Source organism: Pteropus vampyrus, unplaced genomic scaffold, assembly GCF_000151845.1.
Source record: "Pteropus vampyrus isolate Shadow unplaced genomic scaffold, Pvam_2.0 Scaffold8, whole genome shotgun sequence".
NCBI classification, from domain to species: Eukaryota; Metazoa; Chordata; class Mammalia; order Chiroptera; family Pteropodidae; genus Pteropus; species Pteropus vampyrus.
This window is the reverse complement of record NW_011888789.1, coordinates 2,959,708-2,971,740: the sequence shown is the minus strand read 5'-3', so window position 1 is coordinate 2,971,740 and position 12,033 is coordinate 2,959,708.

The window sequence follows — 12,033 nt, the reverse complement described above, 5'->3', positions numbered from 1 at the left end:
TAATAAATAAAAATAAATTAATTAAAAATAAATTTACAATAATCCATAGTCACCCTCTAAGATTCATCTACTTCTGCATCAGCCAAATAGCCATCAAAGTCAATTCTTGTTATTGACCTATAACCTATCAAAAGAAAATACAGAGCCTTACTTGATATATTTTGATGAGTAAGAAACTGTTCTCAAACAGGGAGCCCTCTAACTGAAGGTGGTGAAAAGCTGGCTTCAGTGGCTATAGTGTAGTTTATAAACCATTGTGAATGGTCGCTGGAGACTTACATTTTTTCATCGCATAAGCTCCCTTGTTTATAGCCAGTTAGCTAGGAAGCTGTGAGATCCTGCTGATGTGAGAAAAGCTTAGACTTTTGTATAAAGTCAGAGTTGGCATTTTGGGAAAGTCAGAACAGTTTAAGTTTTAGTTGTATGACTATGGGTATTTGGGCTAGGGGTATATTCAAACTGTGGTTTCAGTTTTGATTTCTTTAGAGCACACCTCAGCACCACCTTTTTAACTTTGCAGCTTGCTGGATGCAGACAGCAGGCATATAGTGTGTTCTGCTCAATAAGAGGTAGCTGTGCTGTGCTAGAGGCAACCTACCCCAGTCCACTTCTGCCCTTGGGGAAGAGGAAGCCTTTCTAATTCTGGAGTTTGAATAGAAGTTACACCTGGCCCTCCTCCTGAGCCATGTCCTCCAACTTAGATTATATCCATACCGAGGTGATAGTATGGATTCTATCTATATGCCTTTATTGTTTAATTTGGTTAGAATGTAGGCAAAAAGGAGAAGTACTATTAATTGGGTCCCTCCAAGATCCCACTATTTCAAAAGATGAAAAAGAATATATAAAACAAGGAAAGGATTAAGAAAATGCAGAATAGTTCCAGTCAAAATGGAGGAGTAAATAAACTGTACTGGCCTCCTCTCATGACCACATCAAAATTACAACTAAACTACAGAACAACCATCACTGAGAATCTCCTGAAGTCTAGCTGAACAGAAGTTCCATAACTAAGGATATACAGAAGAAGCCACATTGGGATCGATAGGAGGATCGGAGTTTGTGGAACGACCTGGTCCCACACCCGTGTATGGTGGTTAAAAACAGGAAGGGATAGATTAGCTTTGGAGGGCCCTCCTGTGAAGCCAGGGGTCTCAGCCTCACACCAGGTTCCTCAGCTCAGGATTCCAGTGCCAGAAAGAGAAGTCCCCATAATTTTTGGTTGTGAAAACCAGAAGAGATGGTGGCTGAGTGAGACAGAGGGCTGCGGGAATCATAGGCATTCCTCATAAAGAGCCAGGAGTAGACTTACTGATAGATTCACTCCCTCTGAATTCGTGCTGGAGCATCAGCTCAAAAGGTGCTGGGGACAAACGGAGAGGAACTGAGTTATGTGGTTTCAGGGTGAGGGCTGGAGGGGCAGCTTTCTCCCAGTCAGAAGTGCTGGCAGAATCTGTTGTTAAGCTCTCCCCGCTTGCAGCATGCAGGCACAGGTGTCACCATATTTGTCACCACCACCCTGGCTAACACTAGTCACCTCACCCTGGTGATTCCATGGAACCTCCACCTACCCACCCAACTGTGGGCCCACTGAAGCCTCTTCCAGTAGCTTTTTCATACAAACGACCTGTCTTGGTTCATGCTGTGGAGTTTCCTAAAATCTTTCAAAGGTTCACAAAACCTAAATAAGCAGCATCTGGCTTAGGCATGCCTTATATCTCTTACGGAGCAGCTTCAAGCCTGGCACTACCAGCAGGTAGCCTTAGTTTGCAAGTTGGCCTCTAGAGGCACAACCAAGCCCAGCGTGGGTGGTGGCTATCTCAGATTCCTTGCTGGCTCATGCCAGGTGGCCCAGGGCAGGGCACAGGCTGCTGCTAAACTTCATGTATGGCAGACTCGTCCTGGGAGGCCCCAGCCTGCACTCTTGGGGCCAAATTCAAGGACGACACACCCAAAGGGCAGGTTCAGCAGACACCAGAGCATTGCTAAACTGAATCCAGCTAGATAGGGTCAGCTCCCACACAAGCTCCTCCACTACATTCACCAACTAGTCCTCACAACCAGTCAGCCTGAGGGTTAATCCCTCCCATTGACATATAAACAGCAATCAAGGCTCAACTACAATGGAAGGGCATACACAACCCACAAGGACACACCTGGAACAGCTCAGGCGACCAGAGAGACTGTGCCACTGAGCCCCACAGGACACTTACTACATAAGGCCATTCTACTAAGACTGGGAGACATAGAAGCCCTACCCAATACCTAGAAACAAACACAGATGCAACTAAAATGTAAAGACAAAGAAACATATCTCAAATGAAAGAACAAGACAAAGCTCCAGAAAAAAGAACTAAACAAAATGGAGACAAGCAATCTACAGATGCAGCATTCAAAACATTGGTTATAAGGATGCTCATTGACTTAGGGAAAGAGTAGATGAACTCAGTGAGAACTTTAACAAAGAGATAGAAAACATAAACATGGAGCTTAAAAATATAAAAAAGAACCACTCAGAAATAATGAACACGATAACTGAAATAAAGAATACCTTAGGAGGAATCGATAGTAGATTAGGTGAAGCAGAAGATCAAATCAGTGATTTAGAAGATAAGGTAGCAGAAAACACCCCATCAGAACAACAAAAAGGAAAAAGAATCTCCCCCACCCCCACTAAAAAAATGAGGATAGTTTAATGAGCTTCTGGGACAACATCCTATACAACATTTGCATCATAGGGTACCAGAAGAAGAGAGCAAGGAATTGAAAACTTACTTGAAGAAATAATGACAGAAAACTTCACTAATCTGACAAGGGAAATAGACATATAAGTCCAGGAAGTGCAGAGAGTTCCAAACAAGATGAACTCAAAGAGGCCCACACCAAGACACATCATCATTAAAATGCCAAAGTTTAAAGACAAAGAGAGAATCTTAAGAGCAGCAAGACAAAGGCAGTCTGTTACCTATAAGGAGCTCCCATAAGACTGTCAGCTGATTTTTCAACTGAAGTTTTGCCAGAGGAATTGTGGGAAATATTCAGTGATGAAAAGATAGGACAATCAAGATTACTCTATCCAGCAAAACTATTATTAGAATTGAAGATAGAGAGCTTCCCAGACAAGAAAAAGCTAAAGGAGTTCATCCCAAGCCAGTATTACAGGAAATGTTGGAGGGACTTCTTTAAGAAGAAAAAAGGAAAAAAAGATTTTTAAAAATATGAATAAAATGGCAATAACTACATATCTATCAATAATTACTTTAAATGTAAATGAATTAAATACTCCAATCAAAATATTGGGTGGCTGAATGGATAAGAAAACAAGACCCTTACGTATACTGCCTACAAGAGACTCACTTCAGATTGAAAAACACACATAACCTGAATGTAAATGGACGGAAAAGATGTTCCATGTAAATGGAAAGAAATTAAAAAAAGCTGGAGTAGCAATATTTACATCATTTAAAATATACTTAAAAACAAAAGCTATAACGAGAGACAAAGGAAGACCCGGTTATCCCACTTCTGGGTATTTATCCAAAGAAACCCAAAACATTACTTTTTTTTTTTTTCTTGCTACATGAATTTGATCAATTCTAAGAGTTTTATTTATTTATTATTTATTTATTATTTTTTAATTTATTTATTTAAATTAGTTTCAAGTATACAGTACATTGGTTAGACATCTTTATAATTCATAAAATGATACCCCCAATTGCTCCCTCCCTCTCCTGGCCCTCCACCTAGCCATATTAATGCTAACTGCATTCCCTCTGTCATGCTCTCAACTACTCATTTGTACCTCTTTAACCCTTCACCCCATTCTCCCAGCCTCCCAGCTCCCCTCCCCTCTGTCCATCACCAAATTGTCCACTATATTTGTGAGTCTGTTTTTAATTCATTTCTTTTTGTACCTTAGATTCTGCATATAAGTGAAATCATATGGTATTTATCTTTCTCTGTCTGACTTATTTCACTCAGCATAATAATCTCTAGGTCCATCCATGTCGTTGTAAATGGTAGGATTTCATTTTTTTTAATGGCTGAGTAATATTCCATTGTATATATATGAACCATAATTTCTTTATCCAATCGTCTGTTGATGGGCGTTTAGATTGCTTTCATATCTTGGCTATTGTAAATTATGCTGCCATGAATGTTGGAGTGCATAGATCTTTAGAAATTATTGTTTTGATTTTCTTTGAATAAATACCCAGAAGTGCAATTGCTGGGTCAAAAGATATATCCATTTTTAATTTTTTGAGAGACCTCTGTGCTGTTTTCCATAGTGGCTGTACCAATTCGCAATTCCACTAACAATGTATGAGGGTTCCCTTTTCTCTGCATCCTCACCAACACTTGCTGTTTGGGGATTTATTGATGATAGCCATTCTGACAGGTGTGAGGTGATATCTAATTTTGGTTTTAATTTGCATTTCTCTGATGGTTAGCGACCTTGAGCATCTTGTCATATGACTATTAGCCATCTGTATTTCCTCTTTGGAGAAGTATCTGTACAGGTCTTCTGCCCATTTTTTAATTGGATTGTTTGTTTTTTTGTTGTTGTTGAGTTGTATAAGTTTTTTATATATTTTGGATATTAACCCCTAATCAGATGTATCATTAGCGAATATCTTCTCCCAAATGGTTGGTTGTCTTTTTGTTTTGTTGATGGTTTCCTTTGCTGTACAAAAACTTTTTAGTTTGATGTAGTCCCATTTGTTTATTTTTTCTTTTGTTTCCCTTGACTGAGGAGATATATCCGAAAAGAAATTCCTGTTAGTAATATCAGAGAGTTTACTGCTTATGTTTTCTTCTAGAAGTTTTATGGTTTCAGGTCTTACATTTAAGTCTTCAATCTATTTCAATTCTATTCTTGTATACAGTATAAGAAGGTGGTCCAGCTTTTTTTTTTTTTTTTGCATTTATCCGTCCAATTTTCCCAGCACCATTTATTGAAGAGACTGTCTTTACCCCATTGTATATTCTTACCTCCTTTGTCGTATATTAAGTAAACGTATAGGCGTGGATTTCTGTTCCATTGATCAATGTATCAGTTTTTATGCCAGTACCATGCTGTTTTGATTATTGTAGTCTTGTAGTATAGTTTGATATCAGATAATGTGATACCTCCAACTTTATTCTTCTTTCTCAAGATTGCCGTGGCTATTCGGGAATTTTTATGGCTCCATATAAATGTTAGGATTATATGTTCTTGCTCTCCGAAAAATGCCATTGGTATTTTGATAGGAATTGCATTGAATCTATAGATTGCTTTGAGTAGTATGGCCATTTTAATGATGTCGATTCTTCCTACACATGAACACGGTATATGCTTCCATTTAATTGTATCTTCTTCAATTTCTTTTTTCAATGACTTATAATTTTCTGAAAACAGGTCTTTTACCTTCTTGGTTAATTTGATTCCCAGATATTTTATAGTTTTTGACACAATCGTAAACAGGATTGTTTTCTTAATTTCTCTTTCTGAAAGTTCATCATTGGTATATAAAAATGCCACTGACTTCTGAATATTTAATTTGCAACCTGCTACTTTATTGAATTCACTGATCCATTTTAACAGTTTTTTGGTGGAATCTTTAGGGTTCTCTCTATATAGTATCATGTCATTGGCAAATTACGAGAGTTTTACTTCTTCCTTTCCAATTTGGATGCCTTTTATTTCTTTCTTTTCTTATTGCTGTGGCTAAAAGTTCCAATACAATGTTAAAGAGGAGTGGTGAAAGTGGGCATCCTTGTCTTGTGCCTGATCTTAAGGAAAATGCTTTCAGCCTTTCTCCATTGAGTATGATGTTAGCTGTAGGTTTGTCATATATGGCCTTTATTATGTTGCAGTATGTTCCCTCTATTCCCATTTTGCTGAGAGTTTTTATCATAAATGGATGCTAAATTTTGTCGAACATTTTTTCTGCATTTATTGATATGATCATATGGTTTTTATCTTTCAACTTGTTAATGTGATATATCACATTAATTGATGTACCAACCTTGCATCCCAGGAATAAATCCAACTTGATCACGGTGTATGCTACTTTTAATGTATTGCTGAATTCAGTTTGCTAATATTTTATTGAGGATTTTTGCATCAATGTTCATAAGAGATATCAGCCTATATATATATATATTTTTTTTTTTTTAACGTCTTTGTCTGTCAAAACACTACTTTGAAGGGACATGGGAATCCACACTTTTATTGTAGCGTTATTTATAACAGTCAAGATATGGTGGCTGCCTGGGTGTTAATCAATGCTTGAATGAAGAAAGAAGAGGCAGTACATATATATAATGGAATTTTACTCAGCTATACGAAAGAATGAAATCTTGCCTTCTGCAACAATATGGATGGACTTAGAGGGTATTGAGCTGAATGGAGTAAGTCAGATAGAGAAAGACAAATGCCATATGATTTCACTTACGTGTGGCATCTAAAGAACAAAATAAACAAAAAGAAACAAGCTCATAGATACAGAGAACATTTTGATGGTTGCCAAATGGCAGGGGATTTGGAGGGATGAGTGAAAAAGGGTAAGGGATTAAGAAGTACAAACTGGTAGTTACAGCATAGTTATGGGGATGTTAAGTATAATATAAGAAATCTAGTCAATAATATTATAATAACTTCGTATGGTGTCAGATGGTATTAGATTTATCAGGACAATCATTTTGTAAGTTATATAAGTCTAATTACTATGTTATATATCTGAAACTAATATATTTTATGCCAACCGTAATTTAAAAATTAAAAAATTATTAACATAAGCCCCTCAAAAAGTTATTTTATACTACACCTTACCCATAATTTAAAATTTATTAAGATATGCTACTTTCATCACTTTGCTGCAGCATTGAACTACCTTTGTCTTCAGCTGTGTCTAAGATTAATTTATGAAGTGTCACCCTAGAACTATTGTTATAATTGTCACTGGACTGTGAATTTTCAAAGGTGGATAACTGAAAGAATATAGTTCAGTTTCTAAGTTGCTCATGATGAAGTAATAACTTTTCACTCTTATGCTGCCCTCCTAATAATCTGAGTTGAAAGGCATAGCCATGAGAATGCAATAAACTAAACATGAATTGGAAACATTATTTATATTTGAGCAGGGAGAACTATAAACTTAAGAACACATCTACTACCTAAATTACCATTTAAATTTTTATATTCCAATGTCAGTATCAGCTTCTTAAAAATGATTGTAAGATTTAATCATTTATGTAAATGTTTTAATATCTCAGATGCTTAAATTTTTTTCAACTAATTTTGAAGCAGAGAGTCTTGGTAGTTTATCTCCCTTTAGAGCGATTCACTTTATCATATTCAAGCCAGATGCATATTAGAAGCACTTTCCTTAATAGTGTATTTAAAATCTATTTGGCCAGTTAATGTCTCCATCCACATAGATGAAAATATGGATAATTTTCATCCCGGTAATTGTAATTACAACTCATGGTCAAGTCAGTTACAATTGATAATAAATGTAATGGGATATAACCAACACTTAACAAATGTAAACGCCAATTGGAACGTATATCTTTCTGTCTCCATAAATGCACAAAGACTAAAAATTAAACGTTTCTAACTCCATATGTTGTGAGTTTGTGTAGAAATGAATTGAAGAGCTACAAAGCGACAGGCGAAAGTGTGAGGCCATTGGATCTCATACTTTGATTGCTAAAGGTTAAACCTATGAAAATTAACATATTAGACAGATAATTATTACTACGGCATACAAACTCAAATATTTCAGTGGCTTAATACATTAAGGATGTATTTCTTGCTGATGTTTCATGTCTATTGTGGGTCAGTGGGGTGGGAGATGGTTTCCAAAGTGGGGATCCAGGCTGGTGCAGATTTCCCCAGCTGGCACGTGTGGCCTCTGAGGTTGCTATAGCAAAGCCAGATAGAGGAAGGATACACACTGACTCTTATGTCTCCTAGCCTACAAGTGCCATATGTCACTTCTACTCATACCCGTCATGTACTCTCACCCTATCTGTGTGGGAGTACTAGGAAAGCAGGAGAGCACATATACTATTTAGCCAGTCCCAGTCATCTTGTGCTGTAATTAGAAATCTCTTCCTGAAAGGGGTCTGATTCTGTTTTATGTGCTGTGTTTGTGGACATAAGAAATATTTCCTGTGGCTTTCTCTTGAAAATCCAACCATGACTCAATCTGGAGTATTCTAGGAAGAAATGATCTCAAAGATTTTATCTATCAATAATAATATTTCTTTACTTTTTTTCCTCATTATTTTCTTCTGGTTAACTCAGAATTTTGACCTTATGCACCTGGAAGAATGAAAGTGTTAAAAAGGGAAAAAAAATTACGTACTATTGGGAAAACCCCCGTCCCCTGCAGAACTACAGGAGATCTCTCCCAAATCCTTACAAGATAAGGAAAATCAGGAACTGAAAAATGGGAAGAAGTAAGATGGAAATCTTCATAAGACCCTGGTAGAAAGCATGTATTTCTCATTGATTATCTATTATTATGTAAAAAAAAACCATTCCCAAACTTAGTATCTTGAATAACATAACAATAATTTACATTCTCAGGATGGTGCAGGGCATCAGCCAGTGGATCTTTCTGCCTGGCCTCACTCAGATGGCTGCGGTTCTCCAGTTCTCTGGCTGCTCCACCTGGGCTGGCAGTGTAAGATGGCCTCACTCACCCATTTGGCAGCTGGGGCTGCCTGTTGGCAGGGCTCCTCTCCATGTGCTGTCTCATCCTTAAAGAGGCTAGCCCAGGCTCCTTCACAAGGGGGGCCCAGACTGCCAAGAGGACAAAAGCAGAAACTGCAAGGTCTCCAGAGGCCTTTACTCAAAAGTATCCCAACATCTTTTCCATCATGTTGTTTAGCCATAACAAGAAACAGAACCAGTCCAAACTCAAGAATGGAGAAATAGACTCTGACTCCTAAGGCAAAGAGAGGGAGAGTCGCGTAGCAAAGGTGTGTGCACAGTGATGGAAGAAATTACTGGAGGGCATTTTGCAAAATAAAAAAAATCTACTCCAGTTCCTCTGTGCCCCTCAGGCCTTAATCAAATTTAATTTGGTTTGATGCAGGTAATTTTCCCACAAAGGATTCAAGAGGATAGAGAAAGAAATTACATTCACTCACAAGGAGAAAAGTTAATTCTGCCTTTTGTTTTGCGAGTGCACCTTCTCCCTCTTTTCATCCCAGAACAGGGGAAAGGGACTTAGCTGCGAAAATTCTATCTGACTTACCCCAAGAGGGAGAATTCCCTCAGGTGGGTGTTATTTACCAGTGTGTTTAACAATGTCACAGCTGAATAGGAACAGTTACATAATTTGCAGGGCACAGTGCAAAGTGAAAATGTGGGCATATTGTTCAAAAAGAACTTCAAGATGACAATATCAGGCCATTAAACCAAGCATGGGGCCTTCTGAGTGTGGGACCCTGGAGCAGAATCCAGCCCATTGTTACTAAAACAAGTGTATGTGGGTGGGTTGACCATATGATTTTCCCTCCTCATACACAATTCAAGAAGAAAGTTTGTGAGATTTTTTTCAATACTTTCAATTTTTTTTACTAAGGAGAATGCAACTGAAAGTATAAAATTGCTGCCTTCCATTCTCCCCGACTGAGACCTGAGACCGTTTAGTTGAGAATTAAATTGAGACCTTCCTTACAAGGAGTAATTTCTTGCCTAAGGCAATATATCTTTATGTATATAATAGATATGGATGAGCATAATAATTTGAAACCCAATAATGTGAAATGCCGACTCATTTTGAGAGAGATTCCTCAAAACTTGTTAAGTTAGGAAAATATCTCTTTTCCATCTTATATGTTTCAATGGTACTGTCCCATGAGGATTAATTTGTCATTGGGTGCACTAGGGGTGTGTGTGTGTGTGTGTGTGACTTCTTTCTGGGTTTAAAAGGACATCTGTCCCTCCCACCGCCAGGGAGATGCCAAGGCAGACTAGAGTCTGAATGCCCACCAGCTTCTACCATAAGCCTGCTGGCTTTGTGGACATGCAGACCCTGCAGCAGCATGAGGCCCCACGCTTAAGGGGCTCCGTCTCTAGGATGTGTGCATAACTAATTGTTCCTGCTCTGCTGTGATACTGTGAGTCCAAACACCCCTTAACACCTCCAAACTCACCCAAATGTGTCCTCAGGTGTTTGCATGACAGAGGAATCATGTCTGTTCCCAGGAGGTCACTGAGGGATTATTCTACATCAATGTGTGCTACTCTACTCTCATTGACCATGATGCAGTGACTTGAAAACTGATGGGTAAAAAATTAGCGCAAATGAATCACATTCTCCATTACCTTCCATTGTAAAATCAAATACTAATTAGAACAGAAAAAAGTATTTTATTCCAGGGATAATAATCACACTTGAATACATTAGCAAACATATGGTATATTTAAATTAGAACAGTTCTTTGATAAAACTATCATACTCAAGCTAAGATACAAGGGCCCAGTATTCTAAAATTTTAAAATGCCAATTTTCATGTTAATATTTGATATTTACTTCTCTTATTGGCACCAGACCAATGGAGAGGGATATTTTTCATTACTCTTACCCTCTAAGAATACCAGGAAAAAATATAGTAGAAACCTTTTTTACTAAAAAATGGTTTTAATACCTAATTATATTTCATGAGGTTACTCTATAATTTAAACATTTTAAATGCACATTATTCATGAGATCATTATAAATTTGTTAGAGATAGTAAAACGGACACATTTAAAAGTCTCTAACCACATAGAAAACATACTTTAATAAACATGCAAAGCCTTATTTCTATTTTTGAAAATCTAAACAAATAATTTTTTTGCAATCTTAGTGACTTTGGGGTTACATACAGTAATGGTTTATTTCCTGTGGGTCTCTGGCAGTCAGTCAAAAACTAAGAAAGGAAAATAGGCCCCTGTGTTATTAAAGTAGTGGTCAAAATAGTTAATCAAAATTTGATAACTTTACACAACTCAACAAAATATTTTTTTCTACTTTACACAGAATTGTAAGTATCTTGAATATCTTATTTCTAAGTCCCTAATAGACTCAAATCTGGTTTAAATTACAAAGGAGGCACACAACTTTTTATTATATTTTATGTTGCACTCAAGTACAGTTAAAGCAGGGGAGAATAAACATAGCATTGACCCTTGCAGAGGACATTGCTCTTGTAAGATCTTCTTTGATACAACACTCCCTTGCTAATACAGTCCGAGCTGAACCCTTGGTTTGTATAAGAAGAATTAGAAATACCACTATTAAGGTTTATATATATATAGGGTAAACTTTTTAAGGTTTCTAGTTTTGCTAAGTGGCACCCCATAATTTAAGGATTTTTTTTTTTATCTTCCATTTCCTGTAGCCTTGGACTGCCCTGATCCCTGGGGTGTGACCAGGCCCTCTTTATCAATTAGATATAAAGTTCATTTTCTTCAGTCCAGGTATCATCAGCTATTAACAATTTCTGAAATGGAAGAAAGCTGGACTGATATGTTTGAAAAGCACTGAAGAGAGACCTTAAGAGGCTACCCTTGAGAAGAAGGTGGTCTTAAAATAGCTTTAGTAGGTGTATAATGTTCTATACACCTCAGGATGAGAGGGCAGTGGTGATAACTTCCAGTTTTACCAGTTTCTGCAATAGATCCATTTAAGGTGGTGAAATGACTAGTGAGGTCTTTGCAGGAAGGGAGTAATTTATCTTTTCTTTATGAGTTGATCATTATAATGCATGTGCAACATAGTGGATTTACTGAAGGAAAGTCATTTTATTTCGAAAATGATAATAGCTGCTCTTTTCTAAACCATACTCATATTTTGTAATAACATCAAAAATACAGAGATAATTGATTACAGTTGCCAAAATTAAAAAGCTAATGAATTATTTGATGGATATAAGTCTTTTAAAATATAATATGCAAATAATTTAAGAGTTCATTTATTTTTACCATACTAGAAAATATAAAATGGAGACTTTTTCATTTTTTCTAAACCAACAAAAAGGTATATGGGA